General features: G+C 31.4%; 1 long non-coding RNA gene across 2 annotated transcripts; it reads right to left on the minus strand.

Annotated features, from left to right (window-relative positions):
* Positions 1–17,430: 17,430 nt before the first annotated feature.
* LOC143542808 (uncharacterized) lies at positions 17,431–18,840 on the minus strand. Of its 2 annotated transcripts, XR_013136958.1 has the most exons (7): positions 18,697–18,840; positions 18,509–18,604; positions 18,373–18,444; positions 18,228–18,290; positions 18,023–18,133; positions 17,679–17,901; positions 17,431–17,595 (listed from the first exon to the last, which is right to left on the minus strand). It is a non-coding gene; the product is annotated as an uncharacterized LOC143542808 (long non-coding RNA). The 2 variants fall into 2 exon arrangements; XR_013136957.1 differs by having other exon boundaries at positions 18,228–18,444.
* Between the last annotated feature and the right edge of the window lie 4,911 nt (positions 18,841–23,751).

The raw sequence follows: 23,751 nt of genomic DNA on the forward strand, positions 1-23,751 counted from the left end.
GCTTATGATTCCTCTTTTCCCTTCAGATGAATTATGCCCCATTTGTAAAAAAGCTTGTTTGGATAGATTCGGTGAGCATGCCCTCCACTGTAAGGAATTGTCGGGATTCAAGTATCATCATGACTGGGTTAGAGATGTGTTATGGGATGTGCTTAGACGTGCCGGGATCTCAGCCAAGAAAGAGGCACCTGTTAACTTTTTGACTGATCCGCGTGAGGGAAGATCTACCCTGCGTCCTGCGGATGTTCTTTTGTTTGGCTGGGCAGGGGGTAAGCATGCATATGTTGACCTCACTGGGGTGTCCCCGTTGGTGGGGCTAAGAGACAGTGGCTTCATACCGGGACAGGTGGTTTTGAGAGCGGAGTCTAGGAAGGTTGCTAAGCATGAGACATCGTGTTTGGAGAATCAACACGTGTTCATTCCATTTGCCTTCGACACTTTTGGATCCCTAGCTCCCGAGGCGGTTCGCTTCTTGGAGCGGGTGCAGAAGGTGGTTCATAGTGACCGCAGAGCCCGAGGAACCAAGGATTTATATTTAGTAGAATAGGCTTTGCGATTCAAAAGGGGATAGCGGCGCAACTTGTTGCTCGCTTACCCATTATCCAGATGTAGTTCGGTTTGTGTTATATATAAAAGGATCAATATTTTCACTTGAAAAAAAAATAAAAATAAAAAATTATTGATTAAAAAAAACAATAGATCAAAACAAGATTAATGGTTGTAATTGGGTTTTGGTTTTCTTAAATAACGCAAAACATTACTCTATGACTATAAAGACAAATATAAAGTAAATTAATATCTTGTTTTGGATCGGTGGTCTAGTAAGTCTCTTAAACACACAGGTGTTCTGGGGATTAAGCATTGGTAAGTAAAAAATGTTGTCTTTTAAACAAAATGGCTCGTGTGTATTGACTCATGTTACACCTTTAGAGTTTAAAAATAGGCAGCGACGAATGTTTCCCTATGTTTTAATGTAAATACTTCTCTTTTAATGTTAATAATAATATTGCATTATGTTTAGACTAATTGGTTTTCTTATTCTTTTAAAGGTTAATATTGATTTTCTTTTACTGTAGTTATGGAGATCATGTTATTTTGGAGACAATGATGCAATACAATTATTGAGATGCTTTAGCTTTACGACCTAATTATTGTTTGTGTTTGTGTACTTACGTTTCTAATAAGTTTAATTACGTTTCGTCATTTTAGCATGTCTTGATTGAAATCATAAGCTGTGTTATAAGTTATTGTAGTTTGTTTTGCAAATAAGTTTCTGCCTGCGTTTAGTTGGTTTGGTTTATAACGGCTCTAGAAGGCTAGAATGAATAGTTTTCTTATTCGTTTAAAGGTTAATATTGATTTTCTTTTATTGTAATTATGGAGATCATGTTATTGCGGAGACAATGATGCAATACAATTATGGAGATGCTTTAGCTTTACGACCTAATTATTGTATGTTTGTGTATTTATGTGTCTAATAAGTTTAATTACGTTTCGTAATTTTTTTGCATGTCTTGATTGAAATCACAAGTTGTGTTATAAATTATCGTAGTTTATTTTGCATATAAGTTGAGCGACGTTTTCTGATGTAAGTTGGGTGAAAAATATCGTTTGGTTATTAGACTAAGAGATTGATAAGTGACAATAATTAGTAGTCTTTTATTATAATATATATATATATTGAAAAAATATTTGGTACTTTTTTTAAAAATAACATGGTTGGAAGATTTATATTATATATTAAATATGAAGAATCATATTTAAACAATTATATATTCCAAACAGGTACACAATATCAAACGCACCCGTAACGTACCGTTTGTACCTGTACCGAAATTCAACAAAAATGAGCACTAATACCCGTACCAAATAGGCTATATCGGTAGGGATACATGTACGTGTACGGGTACGAGTATTTGGGACAATATGCTCATCCTTATGTTGGAGGCGAGAATCGAACCTTGGTTACATAAAACACCATGTATCTTCCTTATGACTCTACTATTGGCTTATCAGCGTCATAAGTACCACTTACCCCTTAGTATAATAACATTATCACTGCATTCTCGAATTTAAAATATAAGGAAAAAAAATGATAAGATTGAATAGGGGAATAATGGAAAAGAAATTATATACTTTAAGGACTATTATCAAGTTAAATAAAAGAAAAGAAAGTGTTAATTACATTCTTAAGTTAGATTTGAAGGAAAAGATAAGAAAAATTGTAACTTTACAGTTAAATCTTCATAGTAACATGGAAAAGATAATTGAGATACGACAAATTAGTGATATTGTAATAGGCTATAAACTTTTATTCACAATCCAGCCATATTTGTTTGGAAAGTTTTGAAAGAAAAAAACCATAACTTTTCTTACTATTTATTTCTTTCTTTTAAATAAAACTCAAGAATAAAAAAAAAGAATTTTTCTTATTTTTTCTTTTTCAAACTCTTAAATAAAAAACTTAATAATACAGTGTAAATGGTTGGTCATGGTTTAATAAAATAGTAACCACATTTTTTATGCCATTAATATTATCTTGGTGGAGCACTCACATGAATTGGATGCGACTCAATGGTGTAGCACTCATTTTACTAGTGAGAGGTAGGGGTTCAAACCTTGCTATCACCAATTTATACGGGAGATATGAGGGATGACCCTGGCTTGCCAGGGTTCGAGTCCTGATCTCACCCGATTTTACCGGCTCCTCGCTATCGTGCCACTTGGCAAGCGTGGGGGGTCGGGTTTTATTCGGGGAATCCCTCAATAGGTGGACTGCTAAGGGCTTCGTCCGTCCCGACTCGTGGCCGGCTCAGGCTTCCTTTAGCCAATGAGGGTCGCGTACGGAGTACCCTACATTACTAAGTTGGTCATTCAAAATTTTTTTTATCTTGGTGGGTTGGTTCATTTGACATCACTTTTATAGGATAATTCCTAAAATAGTCCAAAACATGAGAAATAATCCCAAAATAGTTCAAAACATAAGAGATTCCCGAAATAGCCCATACAAACTTATCTGCAGCGTGACATTGGTACTCATGACGTGAGATTTGATTAACCACTCACAGTTTAACACGTGTAAAGGTAACGCGAAAGTTATAACGAAATCTGTTTGCGGCGATAGTTTTCAAGCCAAAATCATCTTCTGAAAAACCATGGCTTTCGAATGAAAGTTATCGGCCCCGTGAGTTTTCAAAAGTCATCGGTTTCCGCGTTTTTTTGAAGTTCATCTCCTCCGACGCATTTTAGGTAAATTTCATCTTTTTTGTATAAAAATAAAAGTTGTCAGAAAAGATAGATTTTGTTACAAAGTATTTAAATTCGATGGTTTTTAGATGAAAGTTATTTTTTTTGCATAAAAAGAATAGTTGTCAGAAAAAGATTAATTTTGATATGAAATTCTTGTTTTTTTGCATTGAAATGAGAGTTGTCAGATCCGATGAGTTGTTATATGAAACTCATTTATTTTATGATTTTAATATGAAACTTATCTTTTTCGTGAGAATTAGACCCATGTTGTAAGATACGATTACTTTTCTTACAAAATATTGAATCCGATGGTTTATCTGGCGATAGTTATACATCTTGATTGCCAGTACAACTTTGGTCACATCACACACACCAACAAAAGTGATAATAATATTACATCTCCCCAAACCAACTTTTCATGGTCCACAACTCATTTACAAAGAAATTATTTCGTTTCATGTCAGATAAAGTATAACATGTGTTCTAATTACTCATTAGAGTGAGGGGTGTGGGGGCTTCAAAGGGGGAGCTAGAGCCCCTTCGCTCGCGCCCCCGGGCGCTAATACCACACCATCAGGGGTGCTAGAGGGGCGCTAGAGAGGCGCTTTGGATAGCCGTGAGCATGGTAGCGGGAGAAGAGAGAGAGGAGAACACAATTTTTGAGGGTTTTTCACCCGTTGGGGTGTTTGACCAGCCGGAAAAAACAAAAAAAATATATTTTCTATATAAACTATACCCGATGATCTTGTATTAGATTAGTGTTATTATTAAGTATTATTGTTTGTTTAATTTTTAATATGTTTTTTTTTGTAATTTGAATTTTAGATATTAATGTGTTTTTTTATTAATGTGTGTTTTTTTAATAATTTATGTGTTTTTTTAATAATATGTTGTTTGAATATATTTATAAAAAAAATAAAAAAAAATTCGCTGGAGCCCCTCCACACCAGGGGCCAGGGGCTCCAACACCCCCCTTATCCAGTTTCTCTCTGCCACACGTCATAATATTATTGATTCTTAGCTCTGCTGGAGCCCCACTGGAGCCCCCAAACCCCTTAGTCTTATGATGGAGTATATAACAATTATTATATTCTATTAAACTTGGTAGTCCGGGTTAGGTAAAGATGTTCAAACCGTTCTAAAGAAATTATGAAAATAGAAGTTTTTATAAAAACCATCACGAGTCAAACAAGGGACCTTATATATGTTCATTTAGTTTGTTTACAGTCTTAGTGACGTTGACCTGTTTTAAAATCTAAAATAAAATATATTAGAGAGAATTCTCATATCAACAACTTCAATTCTATCACCTCTCTTAAATTTCATTGTTTTATAAGAGATTTAATATCTATGTTTCTACGTATTGGAACCTAATTTTTGACACATCTAAATAAAGAAGATGAGTATATCTGAAAAAAAAAAGGTTCAATATATAAACCAATTTACAATTTATTTCCAAAAAAAAAGAGATTTTTGTTGAAATGGAAAAACATATAAGAAAAAACATAATATAGCAAGGTTAAAATACACATTATTCGGATTTATCAAACTTTAATGAAAATCAACGGAGGAGATAAAATTCAAAGGTAAATTATCGGGTTTTTATTTTTTTTTTGAAATTTTTTTTGTAAATTTATCGGGTTTTTTTAAACTTTTATAAAAATCATCGGACAAGACTAACTTCACTGCAAAAGTATCTTTTTTTGCAACTTTTTTGAAATCTCATGTAGGAGACGAAATTCACCTTAAATGCGTCGGACGAGATAAATTTCAAAAAAACACGAATTTCGTCTTTTTCTGAAAACTCACGGGGCCGATAACTTTCATTCGAAAACCATGGTTTTTTTCAGAAGATGATTTTGGCTTGAAAACTATCGGCGCAGACAGATTTCATTGTAAGTTTCACGTTACCTTTACACGTGTCAAACTGTGATTAGTTAATCAAACCTCACGTCACGAGTACCAATGTCATGCTGCAAATAAATTTGTATGGACCATTTTGAGTTTCTCTCTTATGTTTTGAACTATTTTGGAATTCTCCCTCTCATGTTCTGGACTATTTTGAAAATTATCTTCACTTTTGTTCCTTTAAATCAAAACACACCCATCTTCACTCATCCACAACTTTACACTTCGTTTCTTGTCACACAGTCACCATGATACCACATGCTTCTTCACTAATTATCTCCTCCAAATACCTTTCAATTATTTCATCTCGTAAGTCCTTCAATCAATCCATCAATCAATCTTTCTTTCAATTCGCCCAAACCCCACTTCAAAAGACAAGTTGAATAATTCATGTTTAGACTTGACAAAAATTGGATACAAGAATTCAGAAGGTAAAACTTCTTAATCATGATAATACTAGTAGTTTATTACACCCAAAGTTAACCCAATTTTACTTATTATTGAATTCATTGTATGTGAGTAACCTTCTACAGAACATAGAATGATGTCATGGCTTGGAGTGCTACACGGGTCGTGTTCGTATGTTGGTGGGTTCAACCTGAATATTATGTCAGACACATGAACTCGAACATGACAAGGCTATTCACGGGTCATGACGAACATGACTCGTTTAACCCGAATTATATTATATTCTTTTTACATTTTAATGCTTTAAAACTATATATTTATAACTAAGACTATGATTGTGTTTTAAGTGATAATAGTTGATGTCAGTTATCTTTTTAACTTTCAACTTTTAGCATAAAACACCTAACAAAGACAAACAACCGTTTTCAAAATAAACGGGTCAACCCGTGAACCTATGAAGTCGACCAATCCCAACCTGTTTAGCTAAGCATATTCGTGGTCCAACCCAAAACTGAGCAAGCCCATTAAGACTAAACCCAAACCCGTGAATATCGTGTTTTATATAAATGTGACTATAAAACATGCATAATTTTTATAAGTTGCAAATGATTGTGGTGCTGGTGATTCTACTACATATAAAGCTCCAGATCCTGCAGGGTAATACCGTAATTCTACCATTTTTGTAGTGTGCAAGATACAACAATTATTATTGTATGAATCTATCTAGTGAGATGTGATATTACGAAAGCAAGTTTGGGGGCCACAGTTGTTGGAGTAAGATTGACAGGGAATTATTATTATTATTATTATTATTTATTTGAAGCCGTGAACAGAGACAAGGGTGAATAATTGTTTTGTGTATATAAACACCCACGGCCAAGGCATTCATACAACATACTTTCCTCCTTCTTTACCCTAATTCATCTTGTCCCTTTTTTCACCCTACTGAATTTAGTCCCGCAACCCATAAATAAGTGTAATAATAATAATAGTTACAAGTTCACGAAAAATAGAGCACAATTTACAATTCATCGTTGAATTCTATGGCCATGTGCAGAGGGGACGTAATTTGCTATGGGTTTCACCATGCACCACAAGGTTTGAAATAATTAATATTACCTTGTTTTCTATTCTATTTTTTAAAAGACTTAGATTATTCACTAATAAACCCACCCTTATTTGTATTTTAGAACGCAGAAACTCAAGCAAGAAGATGACAAAACCACTTGTTATTGTTATTGTGAGTCACAATAATGATAATAGTGGGTTTAGTTTATGTCTTCCGAAGATTCATGAGGAACAAGAAGCATACCAATAATACTGAGGGTAAATGTTTCCGATTTTCTCCTTCAAAGTTAAATTAATTAAATAAGGATTCATTCTTCTAACCCTCAATCTTTCTCTTAATTAACTAGCTTTTACCATGGACACTAGTGATCCCAACTGCCGGGTGTACAACTTCACTACATTAAGAAAAGCAACAAAAAACTTTTCACGTCAAGGTATGCTAGGAAAAGAGGTGTCAATGCTTGTGAAACTTCAACATCGTAACCTGGTTCGACTTCTAGGATATAGCATCAAACGAAAGGACAGACTTGTTGTGTTCGGGTACTTGTCAAATTCAAGTTTAGACATCAAAGCCCGCATATTCATATTTGAGCGAAATTATTACGGATACTGATTCCCACCATATCAATGGGAATTTAGAGTTATTTACAATTACAGAATAGATTGTATCTCGTTACTCAACATTGTAATCTCTATATATTATTGTTATGTACATTATCAAGTAAATAATATAATATATATATCGATTCATTCTGCAAGTCAACATTGTAATCTCTATATATGTATGTATATGTATAATTAAATTTATATGACTGACATGTTTGTTTAGGCTTGCGAGCCGACTCGAGCTCCATAAGTGAAGTTCGGGCTCTGGCTCGTTTATTAATCGAGCTTATTTTTAAGCTTGAGCCCGGGCTCGTTTAATCTCGACTCGATCGATCTTTTTCACGAGTAGCTTAGCTTGTTTGTACCCCTAGTTATAATGCGTGTTGAATTCTGTGATCTGTGATTACATGCATGAAGTGTTTGTGTGTGTATTTTATGAATTTGTTTGATTTTATAGGTTGTCTTAAGTTTATAAACTGATATGTGTTACATTTGTCTAGTGTTAGATGAGTTTTGGTTACTATGGGTGTTGAATAATGTGATTTATGATGAAATGAAGTGTTTGTTTGTTTGTTTGTGTGTTTGTGTATTTAAGAATTTGAATAATTTTGTTGCATGTTTATAAGCTGTTTTAGGTTTAGGAACTGATATTTGTTGCATTTGTGTAAGGTTAGATGATATATTGTTATAATGTATGCTGAGTTTTGTGACTTATGATGAAATGAAATGAAGTTTTTGTTTGTGTGTAGGAATTTAGTAATTTGATTGATTTTGTTGTATGTTTATGGGTTGATTTAGGTTTATAAACTACTTTTTTTGCATTTGTGTAGTGTTAGATGAGATCTCGTTTTAGGTAGGGTCGTCCAAACCGCTCGTTGATTGAGCTCGCTCGGAAATTGCTCGAAAATGCTTGCTTGTTTTTACGCTCGATTGAAAACGAGCCGCTCTGCTCGGTTTGGTTTGTAAACGAGTCAATCAACTAGCAAAGGTCTGCTCGGTTCGGTTCGGATCGAATATTTTAATTTATTTAATATGTAATTATATATGAACAAATATATAAATATATAGACAAAACAAACTAGAAATTTGGAAACAATTAGAATATAATATACTAGTTCAATTGTTCAAATATATATATACGTGGAAAAATTTGGAAACACTTAGAAATAAACAGTTTTAAAAAATGGCTATGAAACAACTAAAAGTGAAAATAACAGTTAGAAACAAACAGTTTTTAAAAAATGATCATGAAACAACAAAAAGTGAAAAAACAGGTTCAAAAGAGGACTTGAACCTGGGTGGCTGGGACTCTTTCAATTTTTCATATTATGTCAGTTTTATAGTTTTATTTATTCGATTCAAGTTTTTAGAATATTAGAATTTTGTTTAAATGATCATTATATCTCACTTCAAACTTATTTTTTAATAAAAGTTTACAATATATTACACGTTTGTCTAAAAACTACTAATTTATTTATAAATATATTATTTACAACTTTCAAAATTGTTTCTTATTGAAAGTTCTAAAGTGAAAAGGAAATAAATAATGCTCGAAATTGCTCGATGTTCGATCGAAAAATGCTCGATTCGATTTTGGCTCGTTTCGGTTTTCGCTCGGTTCGAATTTCAGCCATTCGGTTCGGTTCGGTTGTAAACGAGCCAAGCAACGAGCAAGCCATCGCTCGGTTTGGCTCGGCTCGTGAACAGCCCTAGTTTTAGGGGTGTGCAAGAAACCGAAAAAACCGAACCGAAACAAAAACTGACGGTTTGGTTTCATGTTTTTGTAAAAACCGAACTAACGGTTCGGTTTTATTTTTGCGTATAATAAAAACTAAAAAAGCGAACCAAACCGAGTTTCTAGAATTTTATGTTTTATTTTTAGTAATTTATTAAATATTAGGATAGTACCCGTGTTACACACAGGTTGAAAATAGATAAATAACAAAATAAATATAAACAATTATAAAATTTTATAAATAGACAACCATATATTAACATTAGGATGGTCTAAACAAAATATTAGACAGTAACATTGTCAAATAAAAAGTTAATAGTTACACAAACTTGTCTATATTAGCAAAGTTATGAAAATATTTAAATCGTATTATCCCAGTATGAACTTCAAAATTTTCCGTCCAAAAACAAAAGCATTTTGCTATAGAACCTGAAAAAACAAAACAAACCATGCAACCTGATTAATTAAGTATTAAACTAAAATGTTATTGTATTTCATAATGAGTTTATGCTAACATTAATACCGGTGAGAAGATTATGTAAAACTAAAAACAAAATGTGTGAATGTAATAATTACCATATAAATATAGACAATCAAAAATTTAATAAGAAAATATTTAGAAAATCATAAAATTTATCATAACTTTATAAACACAATCTTATAGTAACTGTAATATTTATTACTCTAAGATAGTACCCGTGTTTATTTGCCCATCAATTTAAACATTTATTATAAACCATGTTTGAATTAAATATTACATCTTAAAAAACAATTATCACTGACTTTGTTTTCCAAATTAAAATGTGTCATTTCTTTTATAACATTAGTAATTTTTAAGTGATCCAAATCTTTTAAAAGAAACAGATCATTGGATTCCAATATTGATTTATAATAGTACACGTGTTACACGCGGTGGAACATATTTAAAAACATGATATGTATGTAACATCATATAAATTTAATGAAATGCAAATGTTGTAATTATAAAAAATGATACTTTAACATGAATTATAAGATATCATAATTTATTTGAATCAAATACAAAACATACAAAGACTAACAAAGATAAACGAAAAGTTAAAATATTTTATAACTTTTATCATTAGTACAATAATAAGCAAACAAAGGAAATTTAGTCTCCAAAACAATAAAACAATTCTACAATGTCGATTCAACAAAAATTTTATTTCAATGTTGATTTAAAAGATGAACTTTATCTAAGACATTTATTACGCATTAATAACTGTAATATTTATTACTCTAAGATGGTACACGTGTTTATTTGCACATCAATTTAAATCATTTAATACAAACCATGTTTCAATTAAATATTACCATATTGAAAAACGTTTATCACTAACTTTATTTTCCAAATTAAAATGTGTCATTTATTTTTAACATTAGCAAGCTTTAAGTGATCCAAATCTCTTAAAAGAAACATATCATTGGATTCCAATATTGATTCAGGATAGTACCCGTATTACACACGGTGCAACATATTTAAAAACATGATATATAAGTAACATCATATAAATTTAATGAAATGCAAATGTTTTACTTATAAATAAATGATACTTTTACATGAATTATAAGACATCATAACTTATATGAATCAAATACAAAAAACATACAAAGACTAACAAAGATAAATGAAAAGTTAAAATATTTATAACTTATAGCATTAGTATAATAATAAGCAAACAAAGGAAATTAGTCTCCAAATCAATAAAACAATTCTACAATGTGGATTCAACAAAACTTTTATCTCAGTGTTTATTTAAAAGATGAACTTTATCTAAGACATTTATTACAAATCAATAACTGTAATATTTATTACTCTAAGATAGTACCCGGGTTTATTTGCCCATCAATTTAAAACATTTATTGTAAACCATGTTTGAATTAAATATTACCATCTTGAAAAAATTATAGTTAGTAACCTACCATCTTGAAAAAATATTAACAAACCATGTTTGAATTAAAAGGTCTATTTAAAATGTCATATTTTGATTCAAAATGTCAACATAATATATATGCATTTTTTTAAAATCCAAAATGTGTCTACTGTTTTTTCTTTTGCCTGAAGCAAACTTAATACAATTAATACAAATTAATTATTTGATTTCGGTCAAAACATAATTAAATTCCAAATTATTATTATTGATAAATACACAATTATATGTATAAACATGCATAAATTATGCTTCACTTAAAGAACATAAAAAATTCGTGGTTACTATTTTCATCATTATTAGTAACTCTTAATAACATAATAATGGATTTTAAGAGAATATTTAATTAAAATGTTTCAATAGTCAAAATAAATGCATGTTAATTTTTATATGGACATAATTTGTGAGTGCAAATCTTAAATTTAAAAGTACTTAAAATCATGTTGATATATTTCAAGAAAGTTATATTTAGTATGTAAATGTTATTTAAAGTTTAAAACTATTAAATATGAATGGTCAAAAATGATTTAATGTGAATGGTCAAATACTTAAATCGATCGGAAATTTATTTAATTTATAACTTCTTCATTCGGTTTTTTTAACAAATAAAGAAAGTCAAACAATATAAATTGTAATAATGAGATAATTATGTTATTATTTTGGTCAAACCATATTAAGGAATGAGTTTATAAAAATGGAAAAAAATTAAAAACTATATACAATTAGGGTAAACAAACATAAAGAATTGAAGTTCTGAGTTGTTTTAACATTGATTACAAATTTTGAATTTGTAATAGTATGAACGGTAACTTGTAATTTTATAACAAAAATAAAAATAATAGTCTGAATGGTAACTTTCTAAGGTAGTGCTTTTTGAAATATTTAGAACAAAAAATATTAAAAGTAATAACATACTTGTAAAATATAATTTTAATAATTTAACATAATCTGAATTATAATTTTTTGTAATTATTAAGATATGGTTATAGTCAATATAATAATGGAAAACATATATAGAAACAATTATGTTTGACAAACAATTATTATGGATATTAAATAGGAATTCAAATTTAAATTATATACCAAAAATGTAGAGAAATACTACAAAGAAAATCAAGACCTTCATTTAATTGTTTACGTAAATTAGTAAACTTATTATTATCTACCCATAATTAAAATCCAATTTATTATTATTGATAAATACACAATTATATGTATAAACATGAATAAATTATGCTTGACTTAAAGACCATTAAAAATTTACGGTTACTATTTCCAACATTATTAGTAACTTTTAATAACATAATAATGGATTGTAAGAGAATATTAATTTGTACCAAAAATATACAAGATTAACTTATTTACTTTCAAAAAATATTCAAATCAACTTTAATATTAACTTAAATATTTTCGAATACCAAATTAACTTAAATATTTTTGAATTGCTTATCATAATATAAGTCGAAACATTTAGAACTATATTTGAATTTGTTACGTTTGTTGTATTTAAAAAATTATACTTGCCTGATATTATTTTTATAACAAAAAGAATATGGTCAAAATAGTAAATGAGGAAAGTTTTGGGACCCGTTTAAAAATTTAGAAACAAAATTGAAATTGTAAAGTATATTTTTAATAATTTCTAAATTTAACATAATTTGTGAAAATAAATTTAATATTGATAAATAAAAGGGAAAGTCAAAATAAGCATAAACATTATTTATAAATTCAAATTTAAATTAGTCAAATAATTAGTATGGACATTAATTAGGAAGTCAAATTCATTGATATGGTCAAAATAGTTCTATGTATGTGTAAATTTTATTGTATAATTAACATTGATATGGTCAAAATATTAAATGAGGAAACAAATAAACTTAATTTGTAAAACCGGTCTATTAATTTAATAATTAAGGAAACAAATTGTGTATGAAATTTGAGTGAAATAAGTTGTATTAAGCAACAAAATTAAGAAATAGTTACTTGAGATAGTCAATGTATATAAAATGGGAATTCCGTTATGACAATAAAGTGTATTTTAATTTGTTACGTTTGTTGTATTTAAAAAATTATATTTGCCTTAACTATTGATATTATTTTTTTAACAAAAATAATATGGTCAAACAATTGGTAAACAAAAGGGAAAGTCAAAATAAGCTTAAACATTAATTATAAATTCAAATTTAAATTAGTCAAATAATTAGTATTGACATTAATTAGGAAGACAAATTGAAATTTAAATTATAAAGTAGGAAAATCAATGTATATAATCATGAGAATTCCGTTATGACCATAAAGTAGGAAAGTCAAAGAAAATAATTGGAATTAATGGAATAGTTAATTGTGTAATTTATTAAGGAGCCGGAAAACAAAATATATATCCAGGTTATGAAATCTTGATCAATCGGGAAAGAATAATCTATACATGATTATTGACATAGGACATATAATGTACCTATTATATTGAAATATTGAAATACACGATTATTAAAAAAAAATAATCTATACATGATAAAATAAAAAAAAAATGTTATGAAGTCTTGATCAATCGTGAAAGCCTGCATCTATGAGTCGGACAATAACCTGAAATAAAAAAATCGAAAATTAATATTTGATATTATTATTTTTTTTTTGAATTATAGTTAATAACCGGTAAAATGATATTGTGACAATGACAATCGGATGTAGAATTTTTGTGTAGAATTGAAGAAGTGAAGATCTGTTACTCTTGGCATTGACCTGAAACCAGAAAGTATAATATTAATTTTTATATTATTGAATATTTGATTTTTAATTTGTAAGCGGAAAAATTGTTTGTCTTACCGGAAAAAAAAACAAATATGGTTTTTAACCATGTAATCTCAGATTTTGATACCGTCGATGGATGAATATAATTTTGATATAGAACATAACAGCATGTCAAACAAAAAAACAGGAAAAATTAAAAAATACAAAAAAGTATAAGACAATCATTGTTATAAGTATAACATATAACCGAAAAACCTACTATCAATACTCACCGGAAAAAACGTAAACACGCCGAAAAATTGTAGACATCGCCTTTCTTTAGTTAAAACCTAAACTGATATTATTAGAAGAAACATAAAAAGATACGAGGAAACAATAACCGTAAGAAAATATATTATTGCCGGAAATACATAGATCAACAATCAGAATTTAATATATAATAGAAACTTACCGGAAAACGATTAATAAAGATATAGATATGGAGTGGCCGGAATAGGGGAGATGATGAAAGATGGTCCGGTTATTATTAGAGAAAGATGGAAAAACATGATTATGGTGAAAAATTAAGAAATGTTATTGTTTAAATATATGTTATATGATGAGTTGGCGTAATTATGAAAGGAATGGGTTAATGGGTTAAATGGATATCCAAGACCCGCGAGAAAATAAGCTTAAATGGGTTAATGGGTTATATATAGGTTAGTTGCTGAGTTGGCATGCTTAAGAATGGAAATGGGTGACATGGAGTTGAGGTGACATCCTATGTGGACACCCTAGAATGGTGACATGTGAAAATTGTTCCTTGCTTTAATAGTATGTATAGATGTAACTTAAATACTTTTGGTCAAACGTAAAATAGTGTATTAGCTAACAATTAACAAACTTATTTATACCTGAATTCATTATCTTCGGCCAACTTTCTTTTCAGCCTAAAATTTTCAAGCTCAAATGGCAAACACGGGAAAAACCAAAACCGATAATGAAACTGTTGGAGCTGGTTTATGGTTTAACATGCGTTTTAACTATTTATTATGTTGAGGCTGTTTGCAGGGTTATAAACTATTTATTTTATTACTGATAACTATCTATGGATGCATTACTTGTTGATGGTTGTTTAGTAAATGAAATGATTTTTGTTTATCTAGGATCATGGAAATCGAGACGTTTGTGAAACTTTACACGGGATATTCGCTTGGAGTCGTAAGCCGATACATGCAAAGGCCGGAGTAATCTCATGCAACTCTTATAAAGCAAATTCTTCGTTATATTCAAGGTACTCTCGGTTTTGGTATTTCTTACACTCGTGGGAAAAATGTGTTAGTTGGTTATAGTGATAGTAGCCATAACATTGACCAAGACGATGACAAAAGCACTACGGGACACGTATTTTATCTTGGGTCTTCACCTATTACTTGGTGTTCTCAACAAAGACGGTATATACCGTCGGCCTTGCATATATATCGTCGGCCATGCAAAAATTTAAGAAATGATTTTAAAAGTAAATTCTTTTACAAAAGAAGCTATTAAGTTAGGATCCGGCGGTATATTTGTGAGGCCGACATTATATACCATCTTCCGACTGTATATAAGTAAGGCCGACGGTGTATACCACACCTGGCAAATAACCACTGGTTTAAAATAAGTGAGTTTAAAGAAGTTTAAGGAATTAGCCAAGGTTATTGGTAATAGACATTTAAGGAATATATGATGATGATAGGCAAAAACTTGACCACATTATTTAAGATGGACATTTAGGGGATTTTCCCTTTCTTTTTTTTTTCCCAATAATATAATTGATATATCTGCCCAATGTTGACTTGACATCTCATTATTTCAGCCCATCATTGCCCACTTTGTTAATCAGCCCAATGTGTCCAACTGGAGATGTGCAAACGCTTAACCGGTTTCTAAAATACCGGCTATTAACCAACCGGTTTTTGGTTAGACCGTGTTGACCAAAAATCAGTCGGTAATAACAGGTTTTCGTATCCCAAAGCCCTCATCTATCAAACCGGTTAACTGGTAAGAACCCGAAAAAAAAACGGTATTTTAATAAGTAAGTAAATAAAGAAAACTAAGAAATGAATTTTGATTAGCTGGTTTAAACCGGTTCGATGTTAAATACTCAAAACAGATTAGGAACCACCAGTTAGAATCGTGTTGGAACCGGTTTTTGTGGCAGCAAATAATAACTAGAACCCGGGTTTGTTAATGAGCGATTCTAATTTGGAAGACCGTTTTTTTTCTTTTTTCTTTTTTTTTACCACTACCAACGGTTGTTACATAACCATAACCAAAAAGCATATAATTGTGAATGTTCCTAGTGTAAAAATAAAAGAATAAATTGGCATAATAAACAAAATAATCAAATTGAAGTGAATTTATTACAATAGTCTTCAACAATAAACAACTAGTTTTATACCCGTCCGGTGAACGGGAGTTTTTATGTCATAATAAAATAACTATTTTTCTTTGCACTAATAACTATTTTTCTTTGCACTCTATACAAAAACAATATTTGTTTAACGTGTAATAAGCACATAACTTGCTTTCACCACTCGCTCCCTCTTGTCAATTCTATAATAAGCATTGATTAATAAGCACATAACTTTACACCAATTTGTAGAGTCATGTAGCATGTTTCAAGGGAGAGGAATAATAAGCACTAAACAGACTGATAATAGGATGTCACATTATACACTTATACATGCAAAGAAAATACAAATAGCCTTGAATCTATTTTAGCTTGAAAAGAAATCAAAATTTCTGTCATAACCGTACAAGTGAAAAGGCGTAATCCGTGAGATATATTATTAAAATGAACAAAATCACTAACTGTATATACAAATTAAAAAAAAAGCAACTTGAAATAACTTATATTGTGAAATTATACAACCTAGCCATCGGTGGACTTAAGTTTGTGTTTATTGAGGTATTTTATGTAAACATTTAAGGCCAAAAGAAGATTAACAAAGGCTAAAAGGTTCCACCTTTGCCATCACCGCAGACCTTCACCAACGCCATCGGCAACACTATCTGCACCCGCTGTATGAAAGCCGCCAATAGTGTGATACCTTTATTGCTACATGGAGTATTGATTGTATAAAATTTAGATATCATTCAGAAAATATATAATTTTAAAAACTACAAGGTAAGAAAATACATGAAATCAATATTAGAATGTTCATAAAAAGAAACTAAACCAAAATTTTTAATAACAACGTATCAAAATTGGAGTTTTAACATTTCATTTTCTGTTAATGCCTGTTTTGGCCCGACGAGGTTATTTTTCTTTAAAATGACCCGCTTTGACCAAATATGTTGATAACACTTAAGTCTAGGTGAACATGATTTAGGAATAAAGCCAACTCTTTTAAAGCTCAAAGCTATAGCTAAAGCAAGCAAGCAAAGACTGATAATTAATTACATATACCACCTACAAAAAATATGTATCCAAAAGATGTTTGATAATTAATAACACATAATAATAAGTTAATACTCCCTACGTCCCATTTTAAGTGTCTTAGTTTTAATTTTCAAGTCTTTCTTTTACAACTTTGACCGTAAATATTTTTATTCGTGTCATATAATACTTGATGAAAATTATATGAATGGATTGGGTTTTAAATGTATTTTACATTGATATAATTTTCATTAAGTATTATATGACAACAAAAATATTTACGGTCAAAGTTGCAAAAGAAAGACTTGGAAATTTAAACTAAGACACTTAAAATGCGACGGAGGGAGTAACTATTTCATTCATGCGAAACCAAACACCTTGAATCATTATCAAACCTTCAAAAAGCTGCTTCTTCAACATTTCATGTACACAACTTGTCATACCAAATCAAATTCAAATTCAAATACCCTTTTCGGTTCTAGGCCCGATTCGGAGGTTGTTTCGTATTTCTCGTTCTCCTGACAACATATACAAATACAAAATTAATTAACTCTTACAATCTTTTAGCAAGTTTGATAATGATATATTGATATATTGATACCTGTTATGGATAGGATCGGGCCCGTTTGGGACTCGTCTCTTGCTGACGTAGTTGATAACCGAACCCTCCAAAACTTGCAGTGGAAGCAACCGCACGCCGTCCATGTATCGTTGTTGCAAACAACAAAAACCAACAAAATCCCACTAAGAAAATCGCCCTTAAAACCGCTCTACCGTTCATTTCCACTGCTTAATCTTAACTTTGTATCCTTTCAAATCCCATGCTGATGTTATAACTTATAAGAATCTTGTATCAAGATAATTCAACTATGCAATCCTTTTTTGTGTGTGTGTGTGTGTGGGGGGGGGGGGGGGGGGGGGGGGTTATACAAAGGAGAGAAATACCTGCAATGCTCCACATCATTTCAAAATTAGAAGAATAATGAGGATCCAGATGGCTCAACTTCCACAACAGGAACAATAATAGCCTTATCGAGAGTTAAACAGCATGATGACCTGAAAAACATAACATAACACATTTTAGCAAATATCATTACAGCACAAAAGGAAGATTAATGTAGGAATAGTTAAAACTTAAAAAGAATGAAACCTTCATCACTCCATATATCAGTCATGCCCAATTGCCCATGTCTGCAGATCCATCTTTTCTGGTCTGTTAAAAATACAAAATAAAACAACACCAATAACAACCTTATTTCATAATTACCCCTTGACTTTGTTAAACTGAGTCAAACCTGAGAAGAACTTGCTATCTTCTGAAGCTCTTTCTGTTTTGGTATCTTCTCCCTACCTTTGTCAAATTTAATCTGAAATACTAACACAGATTAGGTAATGATATTTTCACCAAACATCATAATATGAACAGGTGACCTAATTCGGAACTATAATAATTGATTCATTCATTCCACACGCTTTCCTCCCCTTCCTTGAGCTTTCCGATTTGTGGAACAACTTCGTACGAACGGGCTGAAATTGCTCAATTAGTCAAACGGTGTTTATCTCTAATTCACACAGTAATAATAATAATAATAATAATCGATTTGGTCAGCGAAACTGACCTGAAATGCAGATATGATGATCATAAAACAACTGACGCTTCATAATCAAAACCCTAGGTCAGAAACATGATCTGTCTTTTTTTTTAAACTTGATTCGATTAGCGGGGAAGAAATGGATGGAGAGGATTTTATGGGACGGCAAAGCAAAAAAACCGTCTGTAACTTGCATGAACTTATGAGAGAGAACGTAAAGTTGCTTCTAGAAGTTTTTTAATAGGTTTATACGGCTCAGATTAAAAGATTGAGACTTTTAAGGGCCTAGATTTACCCAATTAGCCGTTATAAATAAAGGGAACCATATATTATATAATATCGTTAAAATTTTCAACGTTCAAGAACAAGATAATTAAACTATAATGCAATTCACACAATTTGATAATAACAATAACAATGAAATTCATCAAAACTTTCAATTTCTAGCTAACTTATTTAATACCGACACAATAGTAGATAATAAAATAGATCGTAAACGGTTTAATTGTATCAAGCACATGAATGGAATGAGTTTTGTGAATATATTTTCCTCCACACCATATGCATTTTTTGTTTCAACGTCCTTTCACTCCTTTTGCGTGTGCATATTTGTTAGATTACCATATGACATCATCCACTAGTTGGTTCATTTTCATTAATTACAATCCAGAACTATTCATTAAGGTTTATAAATAATATTTTCAAAATTCCAACAATAGATCAAAACAAGATTAATGGTCGTAATTAGGTTTTGGTTTTCTTAAATAACGCCACTCTATGAATTTAAAGACAAAAATACACAAGTGTGTCCTCGGTTCAAGTCTCGGTAACTAAATAATGGTTGTCTTTTAAACAAAATGGTCCGTGTGTTTTGACTCATGCCACACCTTTATAGCCAAAGTTTCAAAAGTTATAATTCAAAAATGGGTAGCGACACGGCTGGTTGTTTGTTCGCCGTATACTCCGTTTTAATGTTATTAATAATATAACATTATGTTTAGACTAATTAGTTTTAATTTTATACAAAGTTAAGATCATGGACTGTTATTGTAATTTACTAAAAAGGAATGTGAAGCCATTTTTCTTCACCAAGTTTTCAATGACTAGACCAGCCCTAGACAGTTTGCTATCAGCCCTCATCGTGAAACCCGACCAACCCTTAGACCACTAATAAAATCAAATTTTACACTAAATCACACATACGCAAATTAGAAACATGAAAATTGTTAGGATATTTCATCCAAGTGACACCTTAATTGATGGGTAATTTCATCCTAACCCTAAATCACACACGAACAAATCCTTGGGGCGTTTACCACACATTTAACAATTAACATGTTTGTGCATGTGAACCATGGTTGCCAAACACCATTACAAATTTTGAAACGAAAACTCTATCGCCTAAACCACCATCGACACCGCTTCGTCACCATCCCCTCTCTCATGGGTAGTAACTTTCATGAGTCATTAAGGAAATTCATGCGTTACGTCAGGGAAGTAAATTGTGCCAAGTAGCACCAATACCACACCATCACCATCGACCACAGACACCGGAAAAGTTCATATAAAAAAAGAAATAATAAACAGAAAAGGTAAAACCGAACGGAAAGTATGCGTTGAACCACACACGTGAAACTTAAAACATAGAAAATTATAACTAAGTGGACCTAGAACTCGTGTCGCGATGAAGTTGTCAAACAAGAATAAAATAATTGGGGCAAAAACTTTGAACCACACACACATTGTTGCATGCTAACTACTCGCAAAATTTAGAACTAAACATAAAACAAAATTTGTGTAAAAGATGAAAAGTGGAGGAACCAATTAATAAAGTTGAAAGTGTAAAAGTATTAAAGATTAAATTATAAAAGATATAAATGTATGAGGATGTAAAGTAACAAATTAAATACATGCCTGGTTATTATATATAATTAAAAAGGTTTGTAAGCATAATAACTGTACATTATGTATTAAGTTTTTTTTTTTCAAATTTTGTCTTGTTTTTTTTATTTTATACTTTTCATATTTCATCTTTAGTCCATATCCTTTTCATTTTTTACAAGTTTGTCATAAAATATGTTTCATTTTTAATCTCAACAATTTTCTACTATCAACATTGTTCTTTTATACTTTTCATGTTTTACAAAATTTTCATTTAACGTTTTAGTATAATTTTTGCAAATTTACACGTTGTAACACGCATGTGTTGTTCAACGTTCTTATGTCTATCTTCCCTATTCAACTTTTGAGTCATAAGATGACTTAGTTATTATTTTTTGTGTTTTACTTTTCGGTCTATTTTTCACGTGTTAACAAGCCGCAACAAATGGCCGTGATTGAACCTTTTTAGGACTACTTTTCGTTCGGTTTAACCCGCCACAAAGCACGGGTCCAACACCCCCAGCCCATCAACAAGTGGGTTCGATAAAAGTTTTAAGATTACCTTTTTTAATGGTTTTCGCCCCACCGCAACGCGATGGGGCTTAATACTAGTTAAAGCATAAAGTACAACAACATTGGGTAATACGAAATACAAGGTATGACACAAATGGCCGAGATTGAACGTTTTTAGGACTAATTTTCGTTCGGTTTAACCCGCCACAAAGCACGGGTCCAACACCCCAGCCCATCAACACACGGGTTCGATAAAAGTTTTAAGGTTACCTTTTTTAATGGTTTTCGCCCCACCGCAACGCGATGGGGCTTAATATTAGTTAAAGCATAAAGTACAACGACATTGGGTAATACGAAATACAAGGTATGACACCATCAAGCTAAAATCAACTTGTAATATATTACGTCTCTCAGTGAGGAAAAAGAGAGAGAGAAGCAACTGAATTGAGAGAAGAGAGAATACAGAGATGAAAGAGGGGAGGGTTGAAGATGCAGACAACGACGCGTGTTATAACTAACTAACCAACCTTAAATTAGTTGTACAAGACGCATGAAAAATGATAGCTCTAGCACAGTAAAAATTTGTGAGACAACGTCCACTTCTCAATTAATATATATATAATTGTAATATATATATATATATAGTTAAATTTAGATTCTTATACACACACTCAAATCTGAAATCCTAAACTTGTAAATTCAAAACTTACACCCCAAAAAGTGAACCAAGTCAAGCCATAACTATCATTTTTTTAAAGTAGCGACAAATCTTTTAAATGAGCTACTAGTTAAATTTATTATTTTGGGATACACCCATCTTTTGATTGGAAAAAACCTTTATAGAATGTGAACACTAATTCGAAGGCGCGACGATGCGATAAGATAAAACTTATTCAGTTCAAGGATCCAACTAGTGAAAGCCACATTCTCGCATGGTCTCCCATCATCATACTGGTGCCTTTGAAATTAAATGTTGGAGGCAGGAATTTAACATATGTCACATGGAACACAAAGTCTCTCCCTTATCGCTCAGTGATGAATCTAGACCAAAATCTCAGGGTTAACGTTAACAAATTTTCTTTTACCGTATTTCATATATGTAAAACGAACTTTTTTTTTGTCGTATTCATACAATAACTAAGATTTTATTTACGGAATTTCATACAATAACTTTTTTTTGTTTGAACTTGGAGTTTAACCGATATCATCATTTTCTTGGAATTTTCATCTAAAAAGATTACTAATATAACTTTGTCGTTATCTTTCAAGTTCCTTAATTTTAGAATAAACTAAATTTAAACCATAAATTCATAATCAATTCCCATTTACACATAAACCCTAAATCCCTAATCAATACCAATTTAGACATAAACCATAAATGTCTAATCAATTACAATTTTCAATTTACATTATCCATATCCAATAAACATAATAAACCATAATCAATATTTCAAATATTCAATTGTCCATAAACATATCCAAATTAATAGTTTATATAAACAAATTAACAATTACAACTTTAGATAAAGGTAAAAAAAAACCCTAAATTAAGTAAGTATAATTTGAACTGTAGACGAGGAACTGGAAAACACCAACCATCAGCTACTTGCCTGCAGCATTGAGGTCGAGTGACTAGAGGCGTAATGAACAATAGTTTTATTTGGTTTGGAATATAATTTGGTTGGGCTTTAAAATTTGGTTGGGCTTTGATTAGTTTTAAGTAGTGTTTGTTATGCATGAATGAGGGACGGAATGGAATGGAATGGATAATTATGATGGAATGAAAAAAAAATCTTTTTCGTTTGTCAATGGAATGGAATCACTCATTACCAAGTCCATTCCATTCCCTCTAAAAAATATCAAATTCATTCAATCAATCACCCTTGTTTTTTTTTTCATTCCATCTCTCTTTCACACGATATCATCTCCAACACCCTCTCACCAATACTACCCATTACCCTCTCACCACCACCACCATCCACCACCGCCTCCACCCACCTCCGTCTCCACCGTCAGCCACCACCACCACCTGCCTTTGCCGCCCGCTACCATTACCACCTTCCTCCGCCGCCGCCACCACCCACCCACCACCGCCTACCATCGTCGTCCAACACCGCCTCCATCAACCACCCACCACCACCTACCATTGTCTCCCACCACCGCCACCACCAACCATCACTCTCGGCCATCACCGCCCGCCACCCGCCGCTCAATATTGTCACCACCACTACCCATTATCACCACCAATCGCTCTCGCCCATCACCACCGCCGCCCACCACCCACCACCACCATTACTGCTCGTCGTCCACCACCACTCACTACCATATTTATTTTATTTCGGCTTTTTCTAACTTACCAAAAAATACAAAAAAAAATTAATAAATCGTGTCATTCCCACATGGTAACCAAACATGCCAATGGAATGGTGATGATCAATTTTATTACCTCGTCCATTCCATTCCATTGCATATTTCATTACCCCATACCCAACAGACCCTTAGTTTTTAGTTTGGTTGGACTTTAAACAAATAGGGTAACTTTATATTTTCCAAGGATAGTGAAATACGAAAACCAACCAGAAAATAAATAAATTTACACTACCGATGAAAAATTTAAAAGTAACGAAAACTATCTCTAATTTTTAACTATGTCCCTATTATCATTCTACCACTTACTCATTTGTGTCA

Source organism: Bidens hawaiensis, unplaced genomic scaffold (genome assembly GCF_021521415.1).
Source record: "Bidens hawaiensis isolate Kalapana, Puna unplaced genomic scaffold, B.hawaiensis_p1.1 tig00012997_1, whole genome shotgun sequence".
NCBI lineage: Eukaryota > Viridiplantae > Streptophyta > Magnoliopsida > Asterales > Asteraceae > Bidens > Bidens hawaiensis.